Here is a 21,254-nt window from a genome sequence, read left to right as displayed (position 1 = left end):
TTCTGCACTGAGGCCATCTGGACCTGGGTTCTTTTTTTGGTTGGGAGACTTTTGATGACAGCTTCTATTTCCATAGGGGTTATAGGTCTATTTAAATTGATTATCTGTTCTTGATTTAGTTTTGGCAAATGATAGCTGTCCAGGAAGTCATCCATTTCCTTTAAATTTTCAAATTTTGTGGAGGACAGGTTTTCAAAGTATGACCTAATGATTCTCTGGATTTCCTCAGAGTCTGTTGTTATGTCCCCCTTTTCATTTCTGATTTTGTTAATTTGCGTGTTCACTCTCTGCTGTTTGGTAAGTTTGGACAAAGGTTTGTCTATCTTGTTGATTTTCTCAAAAAACCAGCTCTTCGTTGCCTTGATTCTTTGTATTGTTTTCCTGGTTTCTACTTTATTGATTTCAGCCCTCAATTTGATTATTTCCTGGCGTCTACTCCTCCTGGGGGAGTTTGCTTCTTTGTGTTCTAGAGCTTTCAGCTGTGATGTTAATTCTCTGGTATAACTTTTCTCCTGTTTCTTCATGTGAGTACTTAGTGGTATGAATTTCCCCCGTAGCACTGCTTTCAAAGTGTCCGATAGGTTTGGGTATGTTGTGTCTTCATTCTCATTGAATTTGAGGAAGTCTTTAATTTCTTTTTTTATTTCCTCTTTGACCCAGGGATGGTGCAGTTGAGCATTATTCAATTTCCATGAGTTTGTAGGTTTTCTGCAATTTGTGTTGTTGTTGAATTCTAATTTTAAAGCATGGTGGTCTGATAAGATGCATGGAGTTATTCCAATTTTTGTAGCTGCTGAGGTTTGATATGTTGCCAAGTATGTGGTCAATTTTTGAGAAGGTTCCATGTGGTGGTGAGAAGAAGGTGTATTCTTTTTTATGTGGATGAAATGTTCTATAGATATCTGTTAATCCCAGTTGAGTCATTACTTCTATTAGACCCTTTGCTTCTTTGTTGAGTTTCTGTCTGGTATTCCTGTCTAGTGGTGAGAGTGGTATGTTGAAATCTCCCACTATAACTGTTTGGGGCTTTAGATGAGATTTAAGTTCTAATAATGTTTCTTTAACGAATGTGGATGCCTTTGTATTGGGGGCATAGATGTTCAGGATAGACACTTCATCTTGGTGGGTTTCACCTGTGATGAGTATGTAATGACCTCCTTCATCTCTTTTGGTTGATTTTATTTTAAAGTCTAGTTTGTTAGATATTAGGATTGCTACCCCTGCTTGTTTCTTGGGTCCATTTGATTGAAAAATTTTTTCCCAACCTTTAACTCTCAGGTAATGTCTGTCTTTAAGGGTGAGGTGTGTTTCTTGTATGCAGCAGAAGGAAGGGTTCTGTCTTCGAATCCATTCTGCTAGTCTGTGTCTTTTTATGGGTGAGTTAATGCCATTAATATTGAGGGATATTAATGACCATTGATTGCTCATCCTTCTTCGATTTGCGATGGTTGTTCTTGGTGGAATTATGTGTGGAATTTCACCCCTTTGTTCTTTTGGCTGTTGGTAGAGAGGGATTCTCTAATGCTTATGTTTTTCTGGTTGTAGTTAGCTTCCTTGGGATGGAGTTTTCCTTCCAAAATTTTCTGTAGGGCTGGGTTAGTGGACACATATTGCTTGAATCTAGTTTTGTCATGGAATATCTTGTTTTCTCCGTCTATAGTGATTGAGAGCTTTGCCGGGTATAGTAGTCTGGGCTGGCATCCGTGGTCTCTTATTGTAGGTAGAATATCTATCCAGGACCTTCTGGCTTTCAGCGTTTCCATGGAGAAATCAGGTGTAATTCTGATAGGTCTGCCTTTATATGTTACTTGACCTTTTTTCTGAGCTGCTCTTAATATTCTTTCTTTATTCTGTATGTTTGGGGTCTTGATTATTATGTGGCAAGGAGATTTTTTTTGTGGTCCACTCTATTTGGTGTTCTGTAGGCTTCTTGTACCTTCATTGGCATGTCTTTCTTAAGGTTGGGGAAGTTTTCTTCTATGATTTTGTTGAATATGCCTTCTGCCCCTTTGAAGTGGATTTCTTCTCCTTCTTCTATACCTATTATTCTTAGGTTTGGTCTTTTCATGGTGTCCCATATTTCCTGGATGTTTTGTGTTAAGTATTTGTTGGATTTAAGGTTTTCTTTGGTTGATAAATCCATTTCTCCTAGCATATCTTCAACACTTGAGATTCTCTCTTCCATCTCTTCTATTCTGTTGGTAATGCTTGTATTGGTAGTGCCTGACTGTTTGTCCAGCTTTTCTATTTTCTGCCTTTCTTCAGATTGTGTTTTTTTTAATGACTTTATTTCAGTTTTCAACCCTTGCAGTGTTTGCATTGCTTCTTGCAATTTTCTGTTTATCTGGTCGTCCGTTTGTTGCCTTTCATGAATTTTTTGGTTTGTTCTTTCTTCCATTTCTTGCATTTTTTGGTTTGCTTTTCGTTCCATTTCTCGCATTTTGTGCTTTGTTTCTTCTTCCATTTCCTGCCTTTTTTGGTTTGTTTCTTCTTCCATTTTTTTCATGTTTTTGCTTTGTTTTTTCTACCATTTCTTGCATTTTTTGCTTTATTTCTTCTTCCATTTCCTGCCTTTTTTGGTATGTTTCTTCTTCCATTTCTTGCATTTTTTGCTTCATTTCTTCTTCCATTTCCTGCCTTTTTTGGTTTGTTTTTTCTTCCAATTCTTGCATTTTTTGGTGTGTTTTTTCTTCCATTTCTTGCATTTTTTGGTTTGTTTTTTCTTCCATTTCTTTGAGGGATTTTCCAATATCCTCTTTTAGGGCCTCTATCATTTTCATGAAAGTGCTTTTAAGGTCATTCTCTTCTGCTTCGTTCGCATTGGAATGTTGGGGTCTTGCTGATGTGGAGTCTCTAGAATCTGGTGGTGTCATATTTGTTTTTCTGTTGCTGACTGTGTTTTTGTATTGTCTCTTTCCCATCTCTTCTTCTAGTGGGTGCAGAAAGAGCCCCTTACTGGTCTGGGGACCAGAGTTCCCTTTTGGTGGGTGCTAGCAAGTCCAATAATCTGGTGGTTCTTCTATTCCTTGTCCAAATGCTGGTCCCGTGGGTGGAGAAGAAGAACAGGAATCTGGGGCGCTTATCCTCTTACCTGTTCCCCTGGACCCTATGCTGGGTCCTGTTGTACTTGATCCAGAACAGCTACTCCCCTGGTCTCCCTGGGTCCTCTGGTTTCCTGGTCTCATTGGTGGGAGAGAAGACCTGGGGTCTGGGTGCTTGGCTCCCACCTGGATTGGGAGCTCTGTGCAGTTCCCAGGCGATCTGCAGGCACTGGAGCACAGGCCGGGAAGCCGGCCTGTTTACCTGATGCTGCTGGAGGAACAGCTGCTTCCCTGGACTCCCAGCCTCCTCTCCTTTCCTGGTCTCGTTGGTGGGAGAGAAGATCTGGAGTCTGGGGTGCTTGGCTCCCGCCGGGATTGGGAGCTCTGTGCAGTTCCCAGGCGATCTGCAGGCACTGGAGCACAGGCCCGAAAGCCGGCCTGTTTACCTGATGCTGCTGGAGGAACAGCTGCTTCCCTGCACTCCCAGCCTCCTCTAGTACTGGCATTTTATTAATATAATTGTAGAAGCTAGTTGATAATATGCCTGAGCTATTGGCCAAACAAGTTTAATTAGTGCTAAGTCTTGAGTGGTCATTTGGGAACTGGTAGCAGAACAAGAAACCTCCAACTACAATGTGTCACCATTGTATGATCTGGTAATTGGAATCCTTGACATTCTTTATCAAAACCCCACCATCTATTAAAGACAATAGAATTTTGATTTTGCTGTTTCTTTACAATCATCATATATTATTGCTGGTCACAATAAAATACTTATTACTGACTGACGAATGATAATTTTTAGGTGTTTACTGTGAAGATCTTCTTCCTAAGAATCCCTTTGTCAACATTAGACTTACCATAAGATTCTTTTAAAAATAAACAAACATTTAAAACATCCACAGATTCAGAGACAATAGCTTACTGTCATTCACTTTGGGAAATAATTTCAGGTATCAGTTTCTGTACCTGAGAAGAATGAAGAAGGAGAGAGTGAAAATTAATTTGAATAAGTCATTAATGTAGTTGCTAAATTATATTAAACTTTCCAGGAATCTATGAGGATAATGAAAAGAATGCCCCAATGTTATTTACTCAGAATCAGAAATAAGCCATTTGTGCATAGTCTCATATTTCTTCATTATATGATGGACTTTTTCCATGTACTTTCAAGATTATGTAATCCCTATCAAAATACCAGCACAATTTTTCACTGACCTCGAAAGGACAATCCTCAACTTTATATGAAAAAAACAAAGACCCAGGATAGCCAAGGCAACCCTGTACAATAAAGTATCGTCTGGAGGCATCACCATCCCTGACTTCAAGCTCTATTATATAGCTATAGTCCTGAAAACAGCTTGGTATTGGCACAAAAGCAGACAGGTAGACCAATGGAATCGAATCGAAGAACCCGATATCAACCCACACACCTTTGCAACCTGATCTTTGACAAAGAAGCTAAAAGTAGACAATGCAAAAAAGAAAGCATCTTCAACAACTGGTGCTGGCATAACTGGATGCTGGCATGTAAAAGATGTAAAAGACAACAGATAGATCCATATCTATCACCATGCACAAAGCTTAAGTCCAAATGAATCAAAGACCTCATCATCAATCCAGCCACACTGAATCTCTTAGAGGAGAAAGTGGGAAGTACCCATGAATGAATTGGTACAGGAGACTACTTCCTGAACATAACACCAGTAGCACAGACACTGAGATTGACAATTAATAAATGGGACTTCCTGAAACTGAGAAGCTTCTGCAGGGCAAAGGACACAGTCAACAAGACAAAACGACAGTCCACAGAATGGGAAAAGACATTCCCAAACCCCACATCTGACAGAGGGCTGATCTCCAAAATTTACAAGGAATTCAAGAAGCAAGTCTCCAGAACACGAAAGGATCCAACTAAAAAAATGGGGTACAGAACTAAATAGAGAATTCTCAATAGAGAAGTCCAAAATGGCCAAGAGACACTTGAGAAAGTGCTCAACTTCTTTAGCCATTTGGGAAATGCAAATCAAAACAATTATGAGATACCATCTCATTCTCCCTCAGAATGATTAAAATAAAAAACACTAATGACAGTTTATGCTGGAGAGGATATGGAGAAAGGGGTACACTCCTCCATTGCTGATGGGAGTGCCAACTTGTGCAGTCACTTTAGAGATCAGTATGAAGATTCCTCAGAAAAATGGAAATCAGTCTACCACAAGATCTATCAATTCCACTCTTAGACATATACCAAAAAGATGTACCCTCATACAATAAGGACTCTGCTCAATTATGTTCATAGCAGCATTATTTGTAATAGCCAGGACATGGAAAGAACCTAGTTGCCCCTCAACTGAAGAGTGAATAGAGAAAATGTGGTACATTTACACAATGGAATCTTGAAATTTGCAGGCAAATGGATGGCACTAGAAGAAACCTTCCTGAGTCAGGTATGTGCTCAGTCATATATGGATTTTAGATATCGAGCAGAGCATTGCAAGCCCACAATGCCACGGCCAGAATGTCTGGGGTGCAGGGAGGATCCTAAGAGAGATATGCATGGTAACCCGGAGAAACGTTAGGGGATGCGATCTCCTAATTGTATGGCAGGGAGAGAAGGGGAGGGCAGAAGGAGATGGGAGAAAGAGAGGGAGAAAAGAGGAGGGGAGAGGAGGACATGGGAGAGCAGGAAGGTTGAGCCAGGGTAAGAATAGAGGAGGAAAGGATGTGAAATACCAGAAAAGAGGGAGCCATTATAAGTTTTAGAAGAGATCTGACACCAGTGAGATCGTCACAGATCTACAAGAATGACACCAAGAGTCATTAAGGCTACCTTAAATGCCCTCCCAAGATAATGAGAATGATGACTATCTCATATGCCATCCTAGAACTCTCATCCAATGGCTGATGGAGGCAGAGGCAGACACCTACAGCTGCGGACCGAATTGAACTCCTGGAACCCAGTTACAAAGAGGACTGATGACCAAAGGATTCAAGACCTGCTGGAGAAACCCATAGAGGCAGCTGACCTAAATAAGGGTGAACACATGGACCCCAGACTGATGACTGAGGGGCCAGCATGGGACTGATCCAGACATCTCTCCCACTGAACCTGGGTGACAAAGAGGAGGCCTTGGCAATCTGTGGTACCTTAGAGAGTAGAGCAGTATTTATTCCTGGCATACAGAGGGACTCTCGGAACCCATACCACATGGATGGATGTTCTCTCAGCCTGGACACATGGGGAAGAACCTAAGCTCTTCCTGGGATGATGTGACAGACTCTGAAAATCCCTCATGGAAGCCCTTGCCCTCCCTGGGGAGTGAGTGGGTATGGAGTGGGAGTGAAGGTTGGGAGAATTGGGGGTGGCCGAGGAGGGGAGGGAGAGGGAACTGAAAGTGACATGTGTAAAAAGTTAAATAAAAATATAAGGAATAAAGATTATATGAAATAATGCAGGCTGGTTGACTTCCTGTCAGCAACAAAGATAAAATAGGAAACACAAGATGCAATGTGGAAATGAACTTTTCTATCCCACCAGCTGCTTACAAATAATCATACATTTACTTAATATTAATTATACATGCTTTGCCAAAAACATAGGCTTGTTTTTACCTAGCTCTTACAATTTAAATTGACCCACTTCTATTAATCTATGTGCTCCTCTGAGGTTCTTTTACTGAACAATTAATATGTTCTAAATGACTATTGTAAAGCAACAACACTAATAACAAAAAGACAACTCCATGGACTATTACGCCTAACTTATGAAAAGCGAATTAACAAAATGTAGAACCCAAAATTACAGAAAGCATACAGAAATGAACCAATACATTATATCAGTGGTTCTCAGCCTGGGGGTCTCAACACTTTGCTGGGTTGAACTACCCTTTCACAGATCTTAGTTCACCTAAGACTGTCAAAAAATGCAGATGTTTACATTGAAATTCATAACAGTAGTAAAATTGCAGTTATAAAGTAGCAATGAATATAATTTTATGATTGGGTTTCACCACAACATGAGGACGTTCATTAAATGTCACAGCAGTAAGAAGGTTAAAAACCAATACATTATATAGAAATTATCATTAAAGACATAAAGATATCCACTAACATCCAACAATAGACCAGAGAATATGCAAATGAGAGACATAAGTGGTGCCGCAATAGTGAGGAGGGAGTCCCCGTTATACTTTGTTATATGTGGCTCATGCTATCCAGGAAAAAGTGTTTTGCAGGTCGCAGAGAATTTTATTAGTATGAAGGCTTAGAAACAAAATCTATATGGTTAGGACATAACAAATACAAATTAGACAGAGACAATAAGCATTAATTGATCATCGTAAAAGTTTTCCAGTAAAAGAAAAAGTTTGATACCAAAGATAAACATTTCCAGAAAAACATTGTTTTGTCTCTTTCTGTGAAGCTGGGAAGCAAGTATGATCAACAAGGTTAGAGGGGGCATCAAACATGCCTGTTCTCAGTTATCTCTTTCTTCTCCTGCTTCACTTAAATGGTGATAGAACCCTCTAAGCCCAGGAAGCTGCTGGCTCCTAATATAACTTGGAATCTGATAGCCACAAACTGAAGTATATGGAATATTAGAAGTAACTCTAAGTACCTCCTAAATTAAAAAAAATGTTATTGAGATACTGTCCTGGTTATGTTAGATATACCTGAAAAGAGCAAATCACAATTGAAGAATTGCCTCCAACAGTTTGGCCTGTAGACATACTTCTGGAGCATTTTATTGACAACTAATTGATGTAAGAAGGTTAATCCCACTATGGGCATGCCATCCCTCGAAAGATCATCCTGGGGTGTACATGACAGCTGACTGAGCAAGTCATGGGAAGTAAGCTAGTAGGCAATGTTCCTACATGCTCTTTGTCTCAGTTCTCACCTCCAGGTTTCTGTTGTGAGTTCTTGTCCTGATAAATCCTTTCTTACTCAAGTTGCTTTTGACCAGTTTTTTATCTCAGCAATAGTAACCAAACTGCAACAGATAAGTCTGATTATATTTATTTTTATTTAACTGGAAAATGTAAAATATTATATCCTCTCTTATGTAGAATGGGAAACTAAAATCTGTTACCACATTCCTAATAAAGCTTGATATATCTAGGAACAAAGCTTGATAATATGAGGAAAGAGCTGCTTGCTGTTGGTCTGGGTATATGGTGTCTGTCTTTTGTAGTAACACAGAATATATACAGAACAATTTTACGTGCAAATGAAATTCATATCCTTATCTTATAAATATAGATTCGTCCCTCTTAGAAACAATACAAAAAACAATGTATTTGAATTATTGCATATTTTAATACTTAAATATAATATTTTATATTATTTTATATCTTATTTTAATGGAAAATAATTGATCATTAATTTTGTTGTCTGAACATTTCATTTGATTGCAATGGTTTTTCAGGTTATATTTTGTCATAATATTGTCTATGATTGTAAACATGAGAAGTTTGTTATAGCTTTTCTTCATCCCTTGAATCTTCTCCCTCAGATAAAATACCAGCAGATTGATTTGGCCATATACAAGGTATTAATCTCTTAAACTCACCAAATACTTTATCTTTGAAAACAATGTTTTGCAAGTGCAGAGGTTTAACTGGAGAAAAAGACACCATGCTGATCCTAAAGACCTCTGTGTTTACTACCATAGAATTACTGGACTGCTACTTGGTTGTCTTTGTCTGCAACTTTGGTTGGCAACAGATGCAGTATTTATAGTAAAGTCTATCACCGTTTATTAATGTTATACATTAGAGATATTTGCTGCTCTAAAAATGATATGCTAAAATATTCTAAGGCATTTTAAAGTATAACAAGAAAAATGAACTGACAATTTATTAATCACATTTCTTGTTTCATAATTGTAGATGATAAACCTTGAATAAAATAATGTAAATATATCATTTAGCATAATTGTGGAAACCATTTATAATGACATCTCCAGAGTAACTATATCAGTATATTTTTACCTAAGTTCCAAGTTCTTCCAAATTTTTCTTTTCTTTGGAATTTAATTAAAGTAGTCTTTACTAATAAATCTGAGAAGAAGAAAGCAGAACCAGGAGGCACACTGGTTCTGAATGTTGATAAGGCCTACTAGTGCTTAGGAAGCATTGTGTCTTGCAGTAGCTTTATAGAAAGCTGTGGACCCAGGGTTGAAACAGAACTTTACTAGTGTTAAGGTCTTATATACCATAGGTATATAAGAAATTTCACATCCCCAAGCAATAGCCAAGGAATCAGATCAGATTTGTTGAAGAGTTCCTCAACTCACAGAGAAAGCTATAGACTCAGGTTTAAGAAGCTTTCGATATACAAGACAAATAATGACAGTAAGATGAAGAATGGAGTTTTTCAGGTCATAAATGCCAGGTCCATAGAGGAAAATAACACTCCACCTCTACTAGAATTTAGTCTTCTACTCTCCATTGCAAATGCCATCACTGAAAAATAAATGACTAGACTTGAAAAAAATACAAAAGAAAATTCAGCCAACTACCCCCTAATGTCCAACTCCCAGCACGGAACTAGGAAAACCAAAACCCAAGACATTTTGCCACCACCATCCTGTGAATCACTAATTCCTTAATAATGATATCTAATAAGAATAACATGGAAAAACTACCAGACAGAAAATTTCAAAAGACTGTTCGTGTGTTCAAGTAATTAAATGAAGGAATGAATATATTAAAAGAGACCCAAAGCAAAGAGATGACCAAAATAGGGAATTTAATACAAGATGTGAAAATATAGATGTTGCTGAAGCAACCCTGAACTCAAATGATGTTTGGAAAGAAAAACTCAATAATCCAAATAAAATCTCAGTGGAAATCCTCATCAAGAGAATGTATCATATAGAAAACAGAAACTCACACCTGGAAACAAAGTAGAGGACTATAAAAGTGGGTGGAGGGTAAATAGCAAAACATATGAACAGAAAAAAATGTAAGATCATAAACATTAAAAGAATGGAAACAGATATTCCAAACAAATGGAATCAGGGAACAAGAAGAATTAGTAAAGAAGAATTAGTAATTCTAATATCCATCAAAATAGGCTTCAAACAAAAACTAGTTAAAAGAGATAAATATGATGTTACTATGAAGATTGCCATTTAAGGAACAATCTATAAAGAAATTTAATAATTCAAAACATATATGTGCCAACTGCAGGAGTACCCAATTTCATGAAGAAATATTATTAGTTACAAAAATCACAGACTAACCAAAACACACTGAGAGTAAGTAACTACAATAACCCCTATCACTAATAGATCATCTGGACAAAGATTAAACAAATAAAAACATGGTAAGTTAGATGATCCTAAACAACATCTACAAAATATTCCAACCAAACATGACAGACAAATTGTTGTTCTCAGCAATTGTCTCCAAAACTGACCACATATCACGACACAAAGCAAGTTTCAGCACAGAAGAAAAATTAAGTAGCAATCCCATTCTATATGATCACAATGGAATAACACTGGGTATCAGCAGCAATAGAAACTAAAAGAAGTACACACATGCATGCACACTAAACAGAACTCTATTGGCTCATAATTTAGCCAAATAAGAAACCAGAAAGGAAATATTCAAATTCCTAAAATTAAATGAAAAAGAAAACACAGCATACCAGAATCTTTAGAACACAACAAACTGTAAGGGGAAATATTACAACATTAAGTGTCTACTTGAAGATTGTGGTAACTTAAATACACTCAATAAAGTTTTTGGAATAACAAAAAACTAACAACACCCAGAATAATAGATGGGACAAGATAATCAACATAATGAATGAAATTAGTAAAATAAAAATAAGAAGTATAAGGAATCAATAAAAATAAGAGTTGGTTCTATGAAAAGATTAAGAATATTAGCAATAATTTTGCTAAATCATTCAACAGAGGGAGAAAATCCAATTTATAAAATTAAGGTTAAAAATGAGACATTGCAACAGACACAAAGAAAATTCAGGGATATTTGAGAACATTCCTTTTAAATGTATGTTCCACTGAACTAGAAATACCTTGCTTAAAAATGGTAAGTTTCTGTATGATATAAAAAATTAAATCAGAACAGCATGATTTTATATCATTCTATAAAATCCAATGTGTGCACATGATATGACACATAAATTTAACTCAAAAAGAAAAAAAAAACAATCCAGAAGACACTTTGGAAGAGGTGCAATGTGGAATGAATGTAGAAATATCCACCAGACTGGAAAAGTAAAGCATCAGATACAGCAATTTGACATCTAGTGACGAAGAGTAAAAAAATAAATGGCTAAGTGAAATGAAATGCAGTGTGAAAATAACTTGAACAACATCATGGAGATTTATATATATATACATATATATATATATCCATACAGAGAATAGATGGTTGGATAAATAGACAGACATTCCATGCATTTATTTAAAAGAAGAAATTAGGATATGGTATAGGAAAATCCTACAAGATAACTACCCATCATTTCTCAAAACCTAGTTTGTATTTGGTTCACTATGAAAAAAGGATCAATGAATTCATGAAAGAACTCCTTTCTTGGTTGTGAATTAACTTACATGGGAAGAATATTATGATGTGTACTCTTCTGAAGGTTTGATATGTTTTAAAAACCTGAATAGAAGCGATTTTAGAAAAATGCCAATGTTTAAAAGTGATATTAGAAGTATAATTGTGGGACAAAAAGAAAACATCATAAAATTTAGAATTTTGCAAGAAATACAAATGCAGTGAATTTAGCAAGCTAATAAAATAATTCTACAGGAGGCAAATGATGTTTTAAAATAAATAAAATTTATCTTGAATATATAAGCTTAACATAGGGTTTTTGGTATGCTTTATGAGGGCTAATTTATATATATACATATACATAACTTATTTTAATCTTAATTCAAAATAATGATCAATGTAATAGAGTCAGAATATATGTACTCTATTTTTGATCAATGATTAATGTGTTATTTTAAATTACATTGGTATATAAACACATTACTTTTAATTATTTCTACTTGAGGCTACTGTTCAGTGTTTTGGTGCAATCTTACTTTGGGAGATCAATGTTAATATATTTATGTAGAAAATTCTATTTAATAAGCAATTAAGTAGACAGAAGTAAATTTGAACACAAATGCTACAAAAAGAGCATTATATCATCCACTCAAGTAAAAATTGGACATGTAAGAGTTTTAATACATTTGTTTAATTTATCATTCATTGTCTGAAATTTTGAACTATGATTAATTAATGCATCACATCTTTTTTTTAAATTTAAATTTAGATTAGAAACAAGGTTGCTTCACAAGTCAGTTCAAGGTCCCTCCCCGTTTCCCTCCCCTCCTCCCGTGCCCTCCCCCAACCCCCCCCAATATCCCCTCATTTCCCTATGGAGGGTGAGGCCCTCCTTGGGGGTGTCCATAGTCTGTCATTTCATTCAGGGCAGGGCCTAGACCCTCCCCCAAGATTTCAGGGTATCACATCCTTTTATAAATATTATTTATTTATTTCCTTTTCATAACAATACTATGAGCACTCTTCACTAACATATTTTATTGAAGAAAAACCTTTCATACAATATATTCTGATTTGTTTTCCCCTCCCCCAATTACTTTCAGATAAATCCTACCTCCTCACCCACCCAAATCAACACTTTTTCCCCAACCACGTAAAATTTGTGCAAGCCCCGTGTATACTACCACAGTCTCCCTGAGTTCATATATATGCACATCTCTCTTGTTGTGTCTAGAAACTTTGTACCCTTAGTGTCTTCCATCTCCACTCTTATAATCTTCATGCCTTTCTCCATTGAGCTACCTGGAGAAATCTAGGATTTGGTATTCTGAAGACATTTGAGAAGACAACAGACTCAAAGAATCTAAACAGTTCATGAAAGGAGTTGAAACTAAGGCACAACTACATTCTAGAGACTACCAACATTCATCTGTTGTCTTCCTAGTGCCTCTATGTTTTTCAGGAGGTTCCATTCATTACTTATAAATATTTACTAATGGACAGCGATCATTATTTATCAATGAGATGAAGCCAGTGTAAGACAGTAATTAGTAATTCCCAACCATCTAAATGGAGTATTTTAAATTGGTGCACAAGTTCTAAAAATGAATCATTCTTTACAGGGGCTTTGTTTTTCATGTTTTTTTCCCAGATAGAAACACTTATCAAAAATCAAATGAACTTCATTGTTGTGTCATTAATCTCTTCTTAGAATAAAATGACTTTTCCTAAAAGTCATGCACCACTTAATTAATTTTGTAATTTTGGCACTATTCTCAGGTACCAAAGAAAAAGAAAATGGTAAACATTGAATGATGATATGATTTGAACAACCATTATAAAAAGGTTCATTTCCTGGAAGAGACAGGAGGAAAGGAAAGTATACCAGAATATAGCACAAAATTTGATGGTAGTGTTGGATAGGAGAAAGTGTTTTGTCTTGTGATAATAGTACAATAAATTAATACAAGTTCCAATATTTTTGACAAGATTGCAGCATATTTATTGAGGAAAATAAAATGCTTAAATATAAAACAGATGAGAAAACAAAGTAGAAATTTCAGTTTTAAATGGTTCATTGTGCTTTTGTAAATATAAAAGTATTTTTAAAGAAACATTAATTTATCTTACCCCCATTTTACCAAAATAAATAACTTTATGTTTATAAAGCACATTTATATAAGACTCTGATATTTTGTGTTAGTAAAGATATTAAAATGAGGAAAAAGATACCTAATAGAGGGAGACATTATGGGGTTAACAAGAAACTTGGCACTAGGGAAATTCCCAGGAATCCACAAGGATGACCCCAAATAAGAATCTAAGCAATAATGGATAGGCTACCTTAAATACCCTTCACCTATAATAATGAAACTGATGACTACTTTAAATGCCATCCTAGTGCCTTCATCCAGCTGTTGATGGAAGCAGAAGCATCGATTCACAAGTAAGCACTGGGCAAAACTTGTAGAATCCAGTTGTAGAGAGGAAGGAGTGATGAACAAAGGGGTCAAGACCATGCTAGGGGAACCCACAGAAACAGTTGACCTGAGCAAGTGGGAGCTCACAGACCCTAGTCTGACAGTTGGGGAATGTGCATAAGACCAAACTAGGCCCCCTGAATGTGCGTGTCAGTTGGGGGTTCTGGGCAGTCTATGGAGTCTCTGACAGTGGGACCAGTATTTATCCCTAGTGCACATTTGGAGCCCATTCCCTAGGTAGGGATACTGTCTCAGCCCAGTTACATGAGGGGAGAGCCTTGGTCCTGCCCCAAATGATGGGACAGAGTTTGATGATTCCCCATAGGATGCCTCACCCTCTCCGAGGAGTGGTTCCAGGAATGTGATGGGGAAATGGTGGTGAGTGTGGGAGAGGCAACTGGGATGAGTATGTAAAACAAGATTGCTTTTTAAAATAAAAAAAATTAAAAGGCAGATGCTGCAAAAATGTTAAAACAACACAAAAGAACATATTTTAAAAATATAATTGCCAAAATACTTGAGATTGTACAGCTTTCTCCTGTATATTAGTAATTCCCTAAATGATTATTTTCATCTTTGCTTATCTTAGTCTATCCGATATACTAACAGCTGTCCTTATTATCAGCCCAAACCTTGTTCCTGAAAGCATCTTTAAATCTCAAAGTTAATTGAGCTTCAGAACAAAGTCATGCAAGCAATTCTAATTTACAGTGGATAATCGGCAGCATGCTTGATGGTGTCTCCCTGGAGACAAAGCATCAGGTAGTTTTGTCAATCAAATCAAAGTCATCATGTTCTCTTCTAATTTATTATAGGTATTTATGTGTTTACATATGCCTGCAAGAGAGATTTGATTATGAATTATTTACTGTTGTTACTTACTTGAAATGCACCAATCACCATATCGAGACCAATTTAGGAATGATGTCTGCAAATTTCTAGATAAGAAATACTAAGCAATTTATGTGATAAACTAATGACACCATAGAGGTGAGATTTGCTCTACCTATTATCTTTTCTTCATATTATCTCAAAATCCCAGCAATATTTCATTATTTCTAATCTAATTATGCATTCTCTTCCTCACGATATCACTTAATGAATTTTATTGCTACTTATAGGTCCCTTCTTCAGTAAAAAAAATCTTTCCATACATCTAACTCCTGCCTATATACACTTTCCTATATTTAAGTTCCAAACAAGATGGAAAACACCTCATGGAAAAAGATGGTTGCTGTGCTGTTTTCTAATGACTGTGTTGTCCTTAGCATTGTGTAATTTACACGGGTCCAGATAGAGTCCAGTAAATCATCTCCAACTCATCTTCATTCAAGCAACACTTACTAAACTCAGTAAGTCCCTGTCTCTGTCTCTCTGTTTCTCTGTCTCTGTCTCTGTCTCTATATCTGTCTCTCTCTCTATTTCTCTCTTTCAGAAGTGACAGTAAAAGGGATAATAATATGGAAAGGGAATTATATGAGAGGGAAAAGAAATAAAGGGGTGAATAAGATCAAAATACATTATATACATGTATAAATTTGTCAAGGAATAAATTTAAAATGTAGTGTAAATAGATTGTAAAGTGTATAGTCAACTGTGAGTAGCTCCTTTAACAAACTGTTGTGCATCAGAGATTCAACAGTGTCGTATCGTGTTATTAATTTGTTCAAATATATTAGCCATTTGTTCTAGTAAATAAATATAACAAAGATTTTACTACAACAAAATTACTTTACTTTGGAAAGAAATATAGTGTGGCTTGCCTAAATGTAGTCATACATATGCAAGGCATTGTCCAATTAAATATTAGCAAATGTGTCATCGGCATGAGTTCTTGTATGAGGACGTACATATAAAAATTACTTTTTCTGGTTAGTCTTAAATACTGACCAGAGACCATAACAGCAGGGCAGAAAACCCAAAAGTTACATGTGAGCATATCAAGCAAGATCAGTGTAGCATCCCAAGTGAGTAATCAAGATATATGAGCAATAAGTCCATGGTATAGCATTGGGTTTCCGTGGCTATGTATTACAATATACTTTTGTGGTGATAGATACTAATGCAAAGATTAATGCAATCATTTAAAGAGAATGTACAAAGCACAGCCATATGAAAGAATGTATAAAGCTTATTAAAAGGGGCTGGGGAGATTCTTCAGGCAATAAAGCACTTGCCCATAAAAACGCACCTGAGTCCAAGTCATCAGGCTCAGTGGTACACACCTGTGATCCCATTGCTAGGTAGATGGAGGCAGGAGGATCCCAAGAGTGGCTGACATCTAGTATAGCTGAATTAGTGAGCTCCAGATTCTGCATGTGACCTTGTATCCAAAATTAAGATGGAGAAGAAATGAGGAAGACACTCTGTGTTGGTCACTACGCATACACATATAAATGCACAAGTACAAATGCACAAGCACACACACACACACACACATACCTAAACAAAAAAATTAATAAATAATTGTTTTAATTATAGAAAAGATACAAAAATGAGAATTCATTCATTTTCTTTTATTTGAATTGCAGTACGGTAACAAATTGTAGTTTGCCCCAGAGGGAAAAAATAATGAGGCATAGTTTTTACATTTATATAAGTCATTGACCTTTCAGTATGGTTAAAATATGATACATGAATTGGTAGTTTCACTTCTATCTATAGGAACCATATTATGCACACAACTAAAGTTGTTCCATTCATTATGGATTTCATATTTATGTCTGAGATAACAAAATAATTTTTGTTACTAGATAGAGATAAATATAGATCTTCTTCAAGAAGGTCCAGAGTGTTAGCTAGGCTAGTTGACTGCAACACATATTAGAGTCCTTTTTTAGAATTGACAGACCTCATGTTTTATTTAGTAAATGATGAGTATTTATTATAATTATTTTTAAATAATCATAGCTTGAAAGGATTTTTATGTTTTGAGGGTAGCTCAAGTCTACACTGCAGAGATTAACAGAACATGAAAATTCAGACACGATGTATGTATCTATACCATAGCCCTTGCATGTGTGGCTCAGGGAACACCGTGGAAGAGGGACTGGGAAGACTGTAATTCAGAACACCATATTTGCTGTGTGACTGCCTCTTCTAGAAATGACTACATAAATAAACCCAAACAATGACAACATCAATAGACATGCTAAATTAGAAGGTAGAAAGTCCTACAGAACCCAGACAACTCTCAACAAAGAGCTACAGGTAACTAATGACTGAGAACTAGCCTCTCCCAGGGATGAGCTTTTGATTAGTTAGTCAATACAAAAGGGGTTATCTCTGAAGCCATATGCACACAAACAACAAATTGGACTCAGCAGGTTATATTTATGTATTTGTGTATGTGTGTATTTGTGTATGTCTTTCTATAGAGTTGAAATGTGGGTGAAATAAGATAAGTAATGTCCTAGTTTGCTATTTGTTGTTGGGATAAGCAGCAGGACCAAAGGCAACTTGATGGAGGAAAGGGTTATTTCACCTTACAAGTTGCAGTTCATCAAGGACTGAAGGCAGGGCAGGAGATTGGGCAGGAATGTGGAGGCAGAAACAGAAGCAGAAAGCTTGAAAGAATATCATTGAGTGGCTTGGTCCCTGTGACTTGCTGAGCTTGCTGTCTTTCTAGCCCAGGACCACCTGCTCAGGGTGAAACTATACCTTTGCAAATCAATAATTAATCAATAAAAAATGCCTCCACGTGTGTGCCCACAGGCCAATACAATGGAGAAATTCTCTAATTGAAGTTCCCTCTTCCAAGGTCTGTTAAGTTGACAAAATCTAATCATCACAAGTAGTAAAATGAGAAAACAGTGAGGACAAATTCCTGAGGGGAAAAAACACTATTAAAATACATGGCATAATGTCCCTGTTATGTGTAGATATTGACAGGAGAAACCATGAGACACCAAAGTATAACTCAAAACCAGTGGTCACACAGAGGACCCTGCTTAAACTCAGCCACAAAGTAAATTTAAAAAGACACAAATCTGTGATTGAAACTTACAGACGGGAGGCTGGGCTAGTATACGTGCACTGGAGAGAAGTGAGGGTATAGGCAGAGGTAATAGAGATGAACTATGTGTGTGTTGGAAATTGTCAAAGACTAAGCATAATTAATCTTTTATAAAGTTGTGAAGATTATTTGAGTGGCTTGCATGCAGGGATACGAGGCACCGTGAAGAAGGTGGTTAAAATGTTGAATGCAGGCAAAATAACATTATATAATAAAGTCTTTTTACCACATAAGCACCTTTTTTTTACTAAATAACACATCATAAATTGTTCTACTTTACTGAGAAATCAGAAGTGAAGTGACCTAGAAGCTAGAGGCTAAATATATAAATTCTTAAATTATAAGAGCATTAAATGTATAAGAAAAAATGGTGGCATTTTCTTTATATTGCAGTCCTAACTAAACCAAGATGGGATGTGTTCTTTGCAGCTGAAATTTCTTGGCAGTTTTGATGAGTGTGGCAGATTGTATTTTCCAAAAATGGTCACAGCAATATTTCCAGTTCTTCATGCTTCTCCAGCAGAATGCTGCTCCGTGGGAGTGGCAGGGCAGTGCTCCTTCTCCCAAACTGAACAAAATGTGGCAGAGGAGACTTTTTGAGACCCTGGGAGCTAGCTTATACAAGTGATGGAGTTTTCACCCGGCCCTGGGATCCCAGCCACTGTTTATTAAAAGAAAAACAGGACCACATGGAGAAACTACATGGAGATGTTCTGGCCAACAACCACAACTATGATCTGAGATGGGAGCCAGCATCAGCATCTAGACATGTTAACATGCCAGCTATCAGAGAATCCATCCCCAAGTCTTGGTCATGTACCAGATGATGCCAAGAAGAACTGAAATGAGCTATCTCCAGTGAGCCCTGCCAGCTAGCTCAACATGCCTTGTGGTACTTACTAATATCTTCAATTCAGCTCATCTCTCCACAGCTATCAGTGTCTGATTCTAGTTTTCCTAGTTCTGTTGAGTCTTTTAGTACAATTTTATCCCCTCCCCTCCAGTACAAGGTCAAAATTTTCTAATATATATACATATATGTAATGCATAATACTGGGTTTCATAATGACAATTTCTTTCAAGAATGTTACATACTTTGATCATATTTCTCCTCATACCCTTGCCTTTCTCCCCTCTGGCTATTACCACCTCCAGACAGTCTCCTTCTTTCCCACACTGTCTTTTCTGTTCGAGTCATATGTACATATGTATATGTATGTATTATTCATGCATGCATATGCACACGTGTGGCTTTAAGTATTGCTATATGAAGTTGTATTCATTTTTCAGCAAATGACAATTTAAATTTCTAATACATTCCACTTTTCCTGTTTGTTTCCCTTTCTTATTGACATCATCTCCCAGTGTTTCATGGGTCTCTCTTAGAAATGTTAGCATAGTATCTCTTTGTCTTCTCTTGCATCAGGCTCCTCACTTATACAAGTCATCACATCCATCCTTAACGCAATATATTCTCCTAAGGCAAGTCCTTAAAAACTTTCCTTATCTTTGACTCAAAATATGTATTAGATAATGGATATATTTTTGTTCTAACATTACAGGACTTGATTTGTTTAAACATGCTCTTATCCGTGGAGAGACAAAGGATAACCATTCAGTGATGAGAGACGTTCTATTCACCCATTATGCATAAGCCACTATGAAATGTCTCACTATGTACTGATTTTTAGCCCTGGGATGGAATGCTGTCTTTTATGATTATATATATTTAACTAAACCCAAATATCCAGACACTCTGATTTTAGCATATTGACTTTTCCTTGATTCATTTAACTAAACAAGTATTATTTGTTTCTTTTAAGTTCTAAATCATATAAAATATACAAAATGAAACAACATTGTAGCTTTTTGTGTACCTGTTAATTGTTTACAATGTAAAACATATCTATTTATGATCAGTTGCTCAGCCTGTTCTATTGAAGTATTAGAAAACAAACCAATGCTATGAATTGGTTCAAAAACAAAAATGAAAAGAAAAAGGAAAGGGAGGATAAAATCTTAATTTTTCCCACTAAACATATTTGTGTTCCATTTTTATAAAACTATGCTACACTCAAGTAGTTCAGGTACCATACCATTGAGTCCTATTATTTTTTCCCTATAACTTGACATTACCTACCTAAAATCTGGCACAACCTATATAATTTTAATGTACTGCAAATGAAGTTTTGTGGCGCCCATGCCACAAGCAACTCCGAGGTATCAGGAAAAGATGTCCAGCTGTTTGTACTAAGATGTGTCTTTATTTTGTAAGGAGAATGTGTGTGTGTGTGTGTCTTTATTGCAAGTGTTACGAGGTCTCTCTCTTGTAGGAGGGAGCAGTCTTATATATAGTCTTACAACACCGAAGAAAAACCCCAGGTGGAAGAGAGCCTGCTTTCCTCCTGTTAGATGTCGATGTCAGTGGGGCAATGTTGGGGCAGTAAGCCAGGACTAGAAAACAGGATGCACCTGTGGCTATCAGCTGACAAACAACTCAGAGACCCTGTGGGGGCTAGACCCCAACAAAGTTTTGAGACTTATTTGCTAAAATATTATAATTTACAATGAATAATTTCAGTCAGATATTTGGGAAAAGTTATTTAACAAATACTTTGAGTGATGTGAATACACTATTTTCATTCAATCTAGGTCATATTTTAAAATACACATTGTATGGTCACTAAGTATAAAATAATAGCAGTAACAAACCCTAATAGTAATGAGTCATATAGTGAGAAATTACATGTGACAAGAAAAATAGTAAGCATTACATTATAAATATCATCTGCACAATTTCATTTAAAATCTATAACAACCTTTAGATATTGATTTTATATTCACTCCATTCCCTATATAGAATCTGTGGCTCATAGACATTTGGAAAAATGGCAAGACCTGGGTGATGAGAAGTATTATATTTTCCCCCTGAACTGATGATGGTTAACACAGGAATTTAAATCAGATTTCCCCAATTTGAATAACTACTCACTTCACCTCATCCAATCTGTCAAACAGTACAACACTAGTAATACATCATAACACAATCTAAATTAAGACAATGGACTTAATGGTCACTCAAATTTCATGTATTTTCACAAAATGTAAAGCTAGTTAAAGAAATTTTATATGTCTGAATATGTAACAGAGTTTACATAATTGACCAACTTAT

This window comes from Mesocricetus auratus, unplaced genomic scaffold, assembly GCF_017639785.1.
Source record: "Mesocricetus auratus isolate SY011 unplaced genomic scaffold, BCM_Maur_2.0 Super-Scaffold_15014, whole genome shotgun sequence".
In the NCBI taxonomy this organism is placed as follows: domain Eukaryota; kingdom Metazoa; phylum Chordata; class Mammalia; order Rodentia; family Cricetidae; genus Mesocricetus; species Mesocricetus auratus.
This window is presented reverse-complemented; position numbering follows the sequence as displayed.